We start from the raw sequence: 14,434 nt of genomic DNA, 5'->3' as shown, positions 1-14,434 counted from the left end.
TCTTCCATCTCATTAATTCTGTCTTCCATTGCATCAGATCTTCTCCTTTGCCCTTCCAATGTGTTATCTATTTCTGACAATTTAGTATTAATCTTTTGAATTTCTATCTGTAGATTTAGAGTAATTTCTAATTTTTCATTTAATTTGTCATTTTGTTCTTGTATTTTCTTCCAAAATTCTTGTAAGGTTTTTTTTCTGTGTTTTCTTTGGTCTTCTCTCTATCCTTTGAAGATACCTAAAGATAATTCTTTTGAAATCCTTATCGGAGAGTTCCAATGTTGCTTCTTTCTCAGTGATGTGTTCTGGGTCTGTATCCTTCTCCCTTGTTTCTACCACTTTATCCTACTTCTTTGTGTGGACTGTGATGGTCTGTTGTTTCCGAGACATCATGACGTCATTGTATTTAGATCTCTGTTAACTGTTTGTGAAGAGCAGCCAAGGGTGGTTCAGGCTCTTTTTGGTGGTTTTTTATCATTGCCCCTTTGGTGGAGAAGGAAGTTGGAGCCTTGTTCTTTGCCAATTCCTTCACTGCAGCTTCAACTTCTTCCTTCAATACCATTATTTGTTGATCATATTCCACCTCCTGAAATGGATGAACATCAACCAAATCTTTTTGGTACAGTGACTCTATGTATTCCTTCCATCTTCTTTTGATGTTTTCTGCATCATTCAATATATTGCCCATAAAAACACAAATGCAACTCACTGCTCTCAAGTCGAATCAGGCTCATAGCGACCCCTTCTTAGGTTTCTGAGGCTGTATCTCTACAGAAGTAGATTGCTCAACCTTCCCTCTGCAGAGTAGTTGGTGGGTTTGAACTGCCAGCCTTCTGGTTAGCAGTCAAATGCCTTAGGCACTACACAACCAGAGCTCCTATATTGCCCATAGAATCTTTCAATATTGCAACTTGAGGCTTGAATTTCCTCTTCAGTTCTTTCAGCTTGAGAAATGCCGAGAGTGTTCTTCCCTTTTGGCTTTCCAACTCCATGTCTTTGCACATTTCATTATAATAATTGACTTTGTCTTCTCGAGCTGCTCTTTGAAATCTTCTGTTCAGTTCTTTTATCTTGTCATTTCTTCCATTTGCTTTATCTACTCTCTGTTCAAGGGCATGTTTCAGAGTCTGTTCTGACATCCATTTTGGTCTTTTCTTCCTTTCCTGTCTTTTTAATGACCTTTTGCTTTCTTCATGGGTGATGTTCTTGATGTCATCCCACAATTCCTCTGGAATTGGTCATTGGTGTTCAATGCATCAAATCTATTCTTTAAATGGTCTCTAAATTCAGGAGGGATGTAATCAAGGTCATATTTTGGCTCTTGTGGACTTGTTTTAATTGTCTTCAACTTCAACTTGAACTTGCAAATGAGCAGTTGATGGTCTATTCCACAGGTGGCAGGAAGCAGCATACACATAGATTTTTTTTTTTTAAACCTCGTATCAGTATCACCACACAATTATTAAATATACCATGAACTTTGAGAAAGCCAGAACCTGCATAAAGCAGAAACTTGTCAAAAAAGAAAAACTCAAACAGTTTCCACTAAAATGAAGAAAAGGAACTTTAGTTGCATAGTGGTTAAAGCACTTGGCTGCTAACTCAAAAGTCAGCAGTTTAAACCCACCAGCCTTTCTGTGGGTAGAGATATTACAATCTGCTTCACTGAAGATTTACAGCTTTGGAAACTCTATGGGACTGTTCTACTCTTTCCTATAGGATCACTATCAGTAGGAACTGATTCAATTGAAATATGTTTTGGCTTAAAATGAGTACTAGAAAGTTTTAAGACTGTACCCTGTCAAAGGCAGAAAACTTGTAAGACCCAGAAAAACAAATCAGTCCTTAGAGTTCTGGCTCTTCAGTGCAGATTTCACTGTACAAAGAACCAGCCTTCTCTGTCTTTCCAGATGCAGTTTTAATAATCTACACCAATGGTTATCAAACTATGGTCTGCAGGGTAAAATTTACTTGCAGCCTGTTTTTATAAAGCTATTAAGCAAAGAATGTCTTTACAAATTTAAAGAGTTTTAAAAGAAGAAGGAGGAAGAACAGAAGAAGAACTTACAACAGAAATGTTTGAGGCCAAGAAAACCTAAAATCTCTCTTATGCAACCCTTTACAGAAAGTGCTTGCTACGCCCTGCTGTATGTTTCAAACTATGACTTTTGTATGTAGAATGATTGCAGAGATTGTCCCAATTCTTTTCCTACATTCATATGTGATGAACTAGTCACTCCTTTGATCAATGTTTTGTTGTTATGTGCTGCTGAGTCGGACCCAACTCAAAGCAATTCCTCCTTGGGTTTCCAAGGCGGTATCACTACAGAAGTAGATTGCTCAACCTTCCTTCCAAGGAGTGGCTCCTGGGTTTGAACCACCAGCCTTCTGGTTGGCAGTCAAATGCCTTAGGCACTACACTACCAGAGTTTCCCCTCTAATCAATAAACAAAGTCTATTTTCCCCATCCCTTAATTCTTTGCTCTCCTTTCCCTTGTTTGGCCTGTAGAATATGGTGGAAGTGACAGCATGTCAGCTCTGAGCCTATATCTCAAGAGGCCTTTTCACACTTCAGGAAACTTTTTTGGAACCCATAAGAACAAGCCTGGGCTATCTCAATGAAAGTAAGAAAAGGAGAGGACAGTTGAACACCAAGCCTAATAACAGTTTATCCCCAGACCCATGAGGGAGTCCAGCCACTTTCAATAGAACCACTACCTACCCAACTTAGTAGACCCTCAGCTAACCATAATAAGTGCAGTTAAGATAAGAAATACTATTCTGTTGACCCAAAAACTCCAGAGCATTTTATTAAATGTGTTTCTTTAAGTTTTGTGAGTTTTGATATGGTTTGTTGTGCAGCAAAACCTAATTAGACGGATACACCTATAGCAAAACCTATACAAAATGATGGAAAGGATTAAATATTGTAAACTTTATTAAAACATTAAAAATATTGTTTTAATAATTGTGTTCAACCAAGTTCTTTGAGCAAACTCAATACAAATCCAATGTTTGTAGCAACTTAAATTTCTGGATTTGAGATCATCAAACTCCTACAGCTTAGGTAATAGCCTCCATATTAGTCTGAATTTTTCTAAGCCAGAAAACTTTGATGAATTACAAGTCCAGCCATGAAGTTCTGAGCATCAGGTGAGTATTTCTCATACACAGCCATCCTTTATTCAAACCTCTGCTCAAATGTCTCCTTCACCACTTATTTCACCTTACTATTATTTACTTTGTTTTCCAGCATTTACTACTACCTCCAGTTATGTCATAAGTGTGTCGGCTTACTGCCTTTCTTCATGGCTTGAATGAAAACTCTGAGTGTGGATTCATGTTATTTTGGTCAACACTTAGAATATTGCCAAATTCTGAATAATGCTGGGCAACTTTTACTGAATATTTACTATGCTCCATGATATGTATTAAATCATTAACTTATGCAACAGCTCCATGAGAAAGGCAACATTTTATCCCTACTTTTAGAATGGACAATTTTAGGTGCTGAAAGTTGAATCAACTTGCTCTTACAACATAGACAATAAAGTAGTAAAGATGGGATGCAAACTCAGGCAATTAAATTTCAGAGCCTTGTCACTTAAATTACTGAGTAGGGGTCTTAGACAAAGTCTCCCTATCTCCCACATTTAGAAGCTAAGAGCTATTCTTCATTTTTCTACTGTTTTCATTGGTCCCTTTCCCATTAACAAAATCTGCTTCATTTTCATGTTTCTTCATTATTCAGCAGGTTTCTTCGTTTTTATCTTGTTACACGTAGGAAAGGTTTTCATTGCATAGGAGACAAGAAGTGATTCTGTGAATTTTTGCCATCTTTTAATACATTAAAACCTTTTTCTCATTTCAAATTGTTGAATTCTGAGGTGGTAGGATGTCCTTAAAAGTAGTAGTTTATCTACAGATAAATTCTTGACCTTACTTTTCTATTATATCCTCAAAAATAATAATTTTGTTAAAATAATTCATCTTTTTTTAATTTATTCACTTTCTAAATAAACTCTTTTTGCTAAATGTGCTAAAACATGTTACAAATTTATAATTCAAAACTTGTTGATCTTACTGTGCTACCTCTCCCTCTCTGGGTTATGAGCTCCAGAAGTTATTATTTCTCCCTTGTCGTGGGGCATGGCACAGTTCTCTTAGTGAATAACAGAGTTAAATCTCCATAGAATTCTACTAGATTCATACCAACAGAGGGTTAATTATTATACAGTTTTAACTGAGTTGGCTTTCAGTTCCAGTATTTCATGACAAATAAAGCAGGAAGGAATACTATAAATAATTAATTAAATATTTTAATTTGAGACAATTTTAACTTTATAGACATGTTACAAGCATAGTAATATTGTAGAAAAACAAAGTCCTTAGTCCTGTCTCAAAGAGCCAATAATCACAACAGGTTGAAAGAGAAAGCAAAAGGTTTATTGAGTATCAATACCCAAGGAGACAGTGAGAATCATTTCTCCAAAATGTCTGTCTCCTTAAGCTGGGGAATAGTTAGGGCTTTTAAAGGGAATTGGGCTGAGAGGAGGATAGGTCTTAGGAATGCTGATAATGTTTTTGTTTTTGTTTTTTTCATTATAGCATGATTGTAGTTGTTTTGTAGTCTCTCGGCCCTTCTTCTGGTCAGTAATAAAGAAACTATCCTTGGTCCTTCAGGCACCTCACATCTGTCTAGAGAGATTAATTCTGCAAGCTGGGAGAGTATGAGAGTGGGCATCTTCAGGCCTCTCAGTCTGACTGGGATATCTCTGCTTTCTCCTTTATCTTGGTGCTCCAGGGATCGGTGTCTCCTTTCTCAAGGTCCCCTTGTTTTGGGCTACTGTTCTCAGCTACAACTAATTTGGGGAAAGAGTTTTATGCTTCAAAGAGTACATAATTGGGAATAGTCAATCTAAAGAACTCAATGTCCATAAACAAAAGCTGGCTATACTATGCACTTAGAAGAGAATGATAAGGGAGGGAAAAAACAGTGAGTTAGTCACTAAGATTAATGTATACTTTGATCATGCCTGTTAGCGTGTAAAGGTTTTGCAGGTTTCAGTGGAGGGCCCCTTCAGCCTTCTATTTCAGCCTTCCTCAGTAAGAAGAGCACCTAAGGCTGAGTGAAGAGATCTATAATTTTTTTCCCAAAAAACAAAGTATAAGGTGAATGAAATATCCAGAAATAGTCATTTCAGTGCTTTAGAAATTAATAAACTGCTCAATTTTCAGTATTAACAGTTTTAATGTGCTTCATGCTTGCCTGTGCATATTCACATTCCTTACTTTCAGTTCAGACACTATGGATGTTATGCTAGGGCAGGACTGTCTGAAAGGATTGGCAGTTTCTCTGCTATGGTTAAAGAGTTTTTAATTTGTTCAGAGTAGTGGACAATGTCCACAGCCAATGGCATTGTCAGTGGAAGTAATTTTTCAGACATGGACAAATAGAGAGGGCCAACTATTGTCTCTACCAGCCTGAGGTCATGGTTATGGTTGATTATGGTTGAGACACATATTCCACGTTCAGGCTGCACAGTTAGGTAGCAGATACCAGAGAGCTCAAGCTATTCACACACTCCTGAACAACACTGAGGCTATTATACACATCTGCATAGGAAAAACATTAGGACCCCGGGGAATGTAAAAGTCAAGCAAATTTGAAAATAGCCTGAACTTAGAATGTGTTCCTCTATCCACATACTGATCTATTAGCAGAGGATGAAAGCCCTACTGGCTGGAGGTATTTGACCCAGAGACAACTCCTAGGAAATAAGGCTTAAAAACAAAAACAAAAAAAGAACAAACCAAAACATCTGAGCAGAAATATCAGTGACCATATACCACGGGAGAAACATTTATTTAACCAACATAAGTTATTAAACAAATAAATAGTGTTAACAACAACTTTTAGGAAAATAGAACTAGAATCTAGAGTTTCTACAAAATATAATCCAAAGTTTTCAATTTTTAACAAAAATTATAAGACAGGTAAAAAAACAGAAGAGTGTGGCCCAAGAAAAATAGCAGTTAATAGAAACTGTCTCTGAGGGTGCCCAAATGTTGCATTTAGTTATCAAAGACTTCAAAGCAGTTATTATAAATGTTCAAAAAACAGAAAGAAAATCAGTCTTGAGAGTACTAGCAATAATATTTGGCTTAAACAAGTTGAAATTCTTCATGATTCCTCCTCAGCGTACACTACCACCTGGAGCTATTTCTGGACATGTAATTGAAAAGAAACAATTTTCTATTCTAATATTTAACAGATTCAGAATTTGCACTTTTGTAGCCTAACTATTCACAAAGTGTCATTGCTAATTGCATAGACACAACTCCTCTGTGCACACATTTTAATTCCCCTATGATGTAAGACTTGGGATTAGCTGGCCTTTGTCAAATTCATGACAAATCACAAAAAAAAAAAAAAAAAAAAATTAGCTGTAGATCAAAGAATGCCCTTTGAAAAATATATCTTACTTTAAAATCTCTGACAGAGTTTGTTGGTTTTACAAAGTTCCCGCTGCATGAGAAAACATGTTCTATTAAGTCTGAGCTTTGTTTCTCTAACAGTCCCTATATTCCACTCTTCCAATTAAAGTTTCGCCAAAGCATCTTGCTTGCTATTCCAAGTGATTACTGCCATATTGGTTGAAATAGCATTTGTTTTAAGAGACATGAGGTATAAGAATTCCTTACAATTTTTTTTTTTCAGTTAGAATGAAACAGACCTCAATTTGAACCCAAGATCGGCTATTTACTTGTGTGAGCTGGTCAAATTTTGTTTTTGTATTTCAATAACTTCATCTGTGAAATGGGAAAAATAAAAGAAGCTTCACATATTTTTTGAGAATTGAAATTAAGACACTTAACACATTACACTGCACCATTAAATAATAGTTGTAGCTTACGTTGCTGTTGTTGCTATTGAGGCAGCCTGTAAGCTCCTCAAGGGACTAAGTAGTGACTGGCCTGAGGCCTCTTCCCACATTCTTCAAGATAATGTGTAAGAGCTGACCCTTCTATGGAACATGGAAAAAACAAATAAATAAGAAGCCAGCAGAAGGTATCCTAAGATAAGAACAAGATAGAACTGGCCAGAAGTGGCTGTAGAGGCCTCTACTTAACCATGCAGTCATGGTGTGGAAAACCTTCACCTGAAAGTGAATTTTTGATGTCAGAGGCTGAAAAACACATCCCCTGACAGCCATAACACTGAATCTCCATTGCACCTCTACTAACGCAAATTAGCTCTTAGGATGCAAATATTTTCTCTGAAATTGAATGTATCTGCATGGCTTCTTTGTTTCAAACTGTGGGAAAATGGAAGAAACCTGTTGTTTAGGGAATTTTATCTGAGGTGAAGTCCTCTGAGTTTCTTACATGTACATCTGCAATAAATGAACTTCACTCTCTTCACTTCAGAGTTCTTAGCAACTTTGGAGCCATACTGGGTGGGATCCCTCAGCAGTATTTCTCTGCAACACCTTCTCTGGTGATCATAAGGAATCCTGGCTGATGGCTGGTTCCAGGGATCAAGATGCCAACCAGAGGGATGACATCATCTCTTGGCAACACTGGAACCTTTTGTCTGGAAGAGGTGCCCTTGTCCCAATGGTTGGGTGGGGTCCCAGACCTAATGGAGGCAGACTATGAGGCAAGGTAAACCATGTCAGGAGTTCCCTGGAAAGACAGATAATGGATCCCTGGTGAGTACAGTTTAAATCATATCTCCCTGGCAGAATAGTGGCACCAGAGACACAGTAGTGCATAGCTGGTGAGGATGGGGAAAAAGACCAGACTTTGCTAAAGTAGATGTCAGTGTGTGTTTGTTGGTACCATGAGCAACAGTAAAAGTACGTTAGGTTGTATACATCTAGAGTGCATTTTAAGGAATTGGTCTTATTTTGGATATGATCTAGTGAAGACATCTAAAATGAATTTTTTCTGTAATACTGTTTGGCCACTGTATCAGTTAGGGGATGTTGAAAAGTAACCCCAAAATAGGGCTTTGAATTATAACACTATACTGTAGTTAGATCTCTGTTGCGCTAGAGTGGGAAAGTAGGATGAAAAGAGTATGTTGGAGGATTTTTGTCCTTTTGACAAAATAAGAGTCTTCAGAAGCAACATAAGATTATGATTCAGTATACAGCTGGCCAGTGTAAGAAAACCTGCCTATTCTTCCCCTTGTGAAAGAAGAAGGAACCCTATTGAATTTCCCTCTTCCATATCGGGAGGAGGAACATACAACCCAGACATCCACTCCTGTTGTAAATCTCTCTACCCCTGCTGTGAATTCCCCAGTGTCAGCTTCTTTGGTTACACCCCAAACAGTGAAGTTAGCTCCCTGGTAGAAGCCTTTAGTTGTACCCCAGGGGTAAGTTCCAGAAGGCTCTTCAGAAGGTCTTGTCTCCCCATCACATACTCATAGTAGTGCCCCTTTAGGCCAGGCGGTAGATCTTTCATCACGACTATACCCATTTAGGCAGCTCCTGACTAGAGTTGGCATAAACAGACTCAATTTGGTCTGGTCCACTCCCCTTTCTCCACCTCAGAACTTTTTAACTGGAAAAATAACACCCCACCCTACTGAGAGGACCCCAAGAAAATACTTGACCTGTTGATTCAATTTTCCACACACAGATTTGTAACTGGGAAGATTGTTGAGCTTTGTTAGACATCTTTCTGACACCAAAGGAAAGAAGGATGGTGCTGAGAATACAAGAATGTTTAATATGATTTTTATAGGACAGAGTGCTCAAGATATTAGGAAGAAACTCCAAAATGTTGAAGGAAGTATGGAAGTGGGTATTTCCCAGCTAGCAGAAATTGCTTTGGAAATATATACAGGCAGCAAAACTGAACAGGAAAAGAAATATTTGCAGAAGACTAGAGAACAGGCAGGAGCCCTGGTAGCATAGTGGCTAAAGCACTTGACTGCTAACCAGAAGGCTGGCGGTTCAAACCCACCAGCCACTCCTCGGAAGGAAGGTTGGGCAATCCTACTTCCATAGTGATACTGCCTTGGAAACCCAAGGAGGGGTTGCTATGAGTCGGGGCCGACTTGACGGCAAATAACAACAACAACAACAGAGAACAGGTATCAACTCTGGCAGCAGCTTTAGAGCCACAAGAGTCAACTAAGTGTAGAGGAAAGAAAGACGGCAGGTAGGAACAGCCTCTTTTAAGAAAGAATCTGTGTGTTTGGTGTAAGGAAGAGGGACAATGGAAGAGGGAATGCCCTAGACATCAATCACAACATGAAAGCCCACCTCCTGAAATCATAGGTTTCCAGCAAAATAGAAACACTGATTCCAACAAAAGAGTATTAGGGGCCAGCACTGACATCACCATCTCCACCAAAGACCACTTGCTTAAGCTTGGAGTTGAGGGAGGATTTATAGACTTTCTGCTTGTTACAGGAGCTACTTATTCAGTTTTAACCAATTAAAGGGACTGTTGTCTAAGGCAAAATAGAACTTATTGGGGTAATTGGGAAGCCTGTAAGAAATAAGTTTATTTGCCCAATGAACTGCACCCTAGGGGATTAACAGCTGGAACACAGATTCTTGTGCATCCCAGAATGTCCAGTTCCTTTTTTTGGGATGAGATCTCTTAGCTATAATAAATACCCAAAATAGCTTTGATTGGAACAAAGTGACTTTGTATCCCCTGAACAAGGATACAGAGTGCAGGCTGCCCTGCTAGCATCAGCCTTAATGCATCCAACAACTATTCCAGACCACATTAACCAAGCAGTGGTTCCATGAGTCTGGGTGGGGAAAAAAGCCAGAACTAGTCAAGTTTGTTGAACTAGTAAAAGTCCAGTTTTTCCTGATATGCAGCTGCTCTGAGTAAAACAGCACCTCTTGTGGTTGGAGGCTAGGAAAGGACTGCCTCAATTGTTGATAGATTCCTAGAGCACAGACTCATCCTAGTTTTCCACTCCCCATTTTACACCCCCATTTTGCCTGTCCATAAGCCCAAGATAGGAAAACATCAGTTTGTGCAGGACCTCTGGGCCATAAACTGGTCATCTACTCTGTAGTGATAGCTACAAAACTGTCCAGCCTGATAGCTACAGTCCCACAAGACTGCACTCACTATATTGTGCTGAGTTTGAAAGACACTTTTTTTGCATACCCCTACAAGAAAAAAGTCAGAAAACTTTCACCTTTGAGTGAGAGTCTTCAACCACAGGGGTAAAAGGACAATTTTCCTGAACATGGCTCCTCTAAGAGTTTAAAACTTCCACTACAATTTTTGGCATGGTTTTAGCAAAGACCTGAGAGCCTTACAGCTTACCAATAACATAATACTCCAGTATGTTGATGACACTAATAGCTAGCAAATCGTGCCAGGATTCAGACCAGAATATTATCAAAACTCTAAACTCTTTAAACCAGGCTAGGTATTGAGTTTTCAAGACCAAAACACAGATTACTTAGACAAAAGTATAGTATCTCAGGTTTTCAGTTTCATGGGAACATAGAGAACATATGCTAGACTGAAAGGAAGCTATTTGTCAAATTGCTGCTCCTAAGACTAAAAACCACCACTCATCTGTCAGTTTGTCTTACTGTAGAGGCTTACAAGTTGTTGTGAGGCTGGAGGGTATGCCACTGGTATTTCAAATAGCAGCAGGACCACCCATGGTGGACAGGCTTCAGTGGAGCTTCCACTGAATATGACAGACTCAGAAGAAGGAAGGGATCATCCACTTCTGAAAAACTTGGCCATTGAAAACCTTATGAATAGCAGTGAAACATTGTCTGACATATCACTGGAAAACTTTATGAAAAGCCCTGAAACATTGTCCAATATAGTGCTGGAAGATGAGCCCCTCAGGTCAGAAAGCACTCACAATATGACTGAGGAAGTGGTGTCTCCTCAGAATAGAGCTGACGTTAATGATGTAGATGGAGTAAAATTTCTAGATCATCCATTTGCTCAAGTGGCATGACTCAAAATGATAAGAAACAGCTATAAACATCCATTAATAACCGGAACATGGAATGTACAAGTATCAATCTAGAAAAATTGGAAGAATCTAGAAAAAATGGAACATATAAAGATCGATATCCTAGGCATTAATGAGCTAAAATGGACTGGTTTTGCCATTTTGAATCAGACAGCCATCTTCTATGCCAGGAATTAAGAGGAATGGCATGACATTCACAAAGAATGTAACAACATCTATCCTGAAGTACAATGCTATCAGTGATAGGATAATATCTATACACCTAACAGGAATACCAGTTAATAATACTATTATTCAAATTTACACACCAACCACCAAAGCGAAAAATGAGGAAACTGAAGATTTTTACCAACTTCTGCAGTCTGAAATTGACTGAACATACAATCAAAATGAGTTAATTCTCACTGGTGATTGGAATGCAAAAGTTAGAAACAAAGAAGAATGACCAGGAGTTGGAAAATATGGCTGTGGTGATAGAAATGATGTTGGAGATCACATGATAGAATTTTGTAAGACCAGTGATTTGTTAATTACAAATATCTTTTTTCAACAACACAAACAGCAATTATACATGTGGACTTCACCATATGGACTACACAGGAATCAGATCGATGACATCTGTGGAAAGAGGCATTGGAGAAACTCATAAATCTTCAGTCGAAGCAAGTGCAGGAGCTGACTGTGGAACAGACCATCAGTTGCTCCTATGCAAGTTCAAGTTGAAGCTGAAGACAAAACAAGTCCACAAGAGCCGAAATATGACCTTCATTATATACCCCCTGAATTTAGAGAGCATCTAAAGAATAGATTTGAGGCATTGAACACCGATGACATCAAGAATATCATCCAGGAAGAAAGCAAAATGTCATTAAAAACACAGGAAAGGAAGAAAAGATCAAAAGGGAAGAGACTCTGAAACTTGCCCTTGAATGGAGAGTAGCTAAAGCAAATGGAAGAAATGACAAGATAAAAGAGCTGAACAGAATATTCAAAGAGCAGCTCAAGAAGACAAAGTCAATTATTATAATGAAAAGTGCAATGACCTGGAGTTAGAAAACCAAAAGGGAAGAACATGGTTGGCAATTCTCAAGCTGAAAGAACTGAAGAAAAAATTCAAGCCTCAAGTTGCAATATTGAAAGATTCTATGGGCAAAATATTGAATGATGCAAGAAACATCAAAAGAAGATGGAAGAAATACACAGTCACTATCCCAAAAAAATTGGTCAATGTTCATCCATTTCAAGAGGTAGCATATGATTAAGAACCAATGGTACTGAAGGAAGAAGTCAAAGCTGCACTGAAGGAATTGGTGAAAAACAAGTCTCCAGGAATTGACGGACTATGCATTGAGGTGTTTCAACAAATAGATGCAGCACTGGAGGCACTCACTCATCCATGCCAAGAAATTTGGAAGACAGCTACCTGGCCAATTGACTGGAAGAGATCCATATTTGTACCCATTCCAAAGAAAGGTGATCCCACGAAATGTGGAAATTATAGAACAATATCATTAATATCACACATAAGTAAAATCCTGCTGAAGATAATTCAAAAATGGTTGCAGCAATATATTAACAGAGAACTTCCAGAAATGCAAGCTGGATTCAGAAGAGGACATGGAATGAGGGATATCATTGCTAATAACAGGTGGATCTTGGCTCAGAGCAAAGAATACCAGAAAGATGTTTACTTGTGTTTTATTGACTATGCAAAAGCATTCAATTGTGTGGATCATAACAGATTGTGGATAATATTGAGAAGAATGGGAATTCCAGAACACTTAATCATACTCATGAGGAACCTGTACATAGACCAGGAGGCTGTCGTTAAAACAGAACAAGAATATATTGCATGATTTAAATTCAGGAAGGGTGTGCATCAGGATTTTATCCTTTCACCATATTTATTCAATCGGTATACTGAGCAAATAATCCAAGAAGCTGCACTATATGAAGAAGAGCATAGCATCAAGATTGGAGGAAGACTCATTAACAGCCTACAATACACAGATGACACAATTTTGCTTCCTGAAAGTGAGGATGACTTGAAGCACTTACTGATGAAGATTGAGGAACACAGCCTTCAGTATGGATTACACCTCAGCATAAAGAAAACAAAAATCCTCACAACTGGACCAATAAGCAGCATCATGATAAATGGAGAAAAGATTGAATGTATCAAAGATTTCATGGTACTTGAATCCACAATCAAACCAATGGAAGCAGCAGTCAAGACATCAGATTACATATTGCACTGGGCAAATCTTCTGCAAAAGACCTCTTTCAAATGTTGAAGGGCAAAGATGTCTCCTTGAAGTCTAAGGTACATCTGACACAAGCCATGATATTTTCAATAGCCTCATATGCATGTGAGAGCTGGGCAATGAATAAGGAAGACTGAAGAAGAGTTGATGCTTTTGAGTTGTGGTGCTGGCAGAGAATACTGAAAGTACCATGGACTGCCAAAAGAACTAACAAATCTGTCCTGGAAGAAGTGCAGCCAGAATGCTTCTTGGAAGCAAGAATAGCCAGACTCCATCTTACCTACTTTGGTCATGTTGTCAGAAGGAACCATTCCCTGGAGAGGGATGTCATGCTTGGAAAGGCGGGGGGTCAATGAAGGATGAGAAGGCCCTCAATGAGATGGACTGACACTGTGGCTTCGGCAGTGGGCTCAAGTATAGCAAGGATTGTGGAGCTGGTGCGGGACCGGGCAGTGTTTCCTTCTGCTGTGCATAGGGTCTCTATGAGTCATAGATGACTCTATGGCACCTAACAACAACAACAGCAGCTCCATTGGAAGTGACAATGCACACTGTTTTATTGCAGAAGTTAGTCAGAATGTAGTGGAAGTCTTAGATATCAAGTGAAAGCTACATGCTGCTTGGAGTCCTCAATCAAGCGGAAAGGTGGAAAGGAAGGATCAGATCCTGATGAGGCAAATTGCAAAATTATGTCAGGAAATTTACCTTATACAGACTCAACTTTTATCCATAGTCCTGTTAAAAGTGAGGGTTGCTCCTAGAAACAGACTCAAACTGAGTCCTTTTGAGTTAGTTTATGGGAGTCCCTTTCCAAGAAACTCTGAGTTGACTAACAGGAACCAAATGCATGTAACTGGTGATGTACATATAAAAAGATACTTTCAGTCTCTCTCTGCTACCCTGTTCTCTCTTAACAGTATGCTCTTGCCAGACAAGACCACCCACCTGAGAGCCCACTGCATTCTTTCCAGCCTGGTTACCAAGTACTACAAGAGTCGGAGAGGAGGCCCCTTGCAGCCAAAGTGGGAAGGATCTTATACCGCTCTCCTCAGCACCCGCATGGCTGTCAAACTCAAAGGAATCAAGCTGTCGATTCAACACTCTTGAGTGACGGCAATGCCCCCTAACCACCAACAGCCCAGTGCTCCAACAGTAGAAGACAAGTGGGACTGTGAACCAGTAG

Source organism: Orycteropus afer, unplaced genomic scaffold (assembly GCF_000298275.1).
Source record: "Orycteropus afer afer isolate SDZICR_OR568_19922 unplaced genomic scaffold, OryAfe1.0 scaffold00236, whole genome shotgun sequence".
NCBI classification, from domain to species: Eukaryota; Metazoa; Chordata; class Mammalia; order Tubulidentata; family Orycteropodidae; genus Orycteropus; species Orycteropus afer.
The sequence above is the reverse complement of the archived record's forward strand: the minus strand, read 5'-3'. Positions refer to the sequence as shown.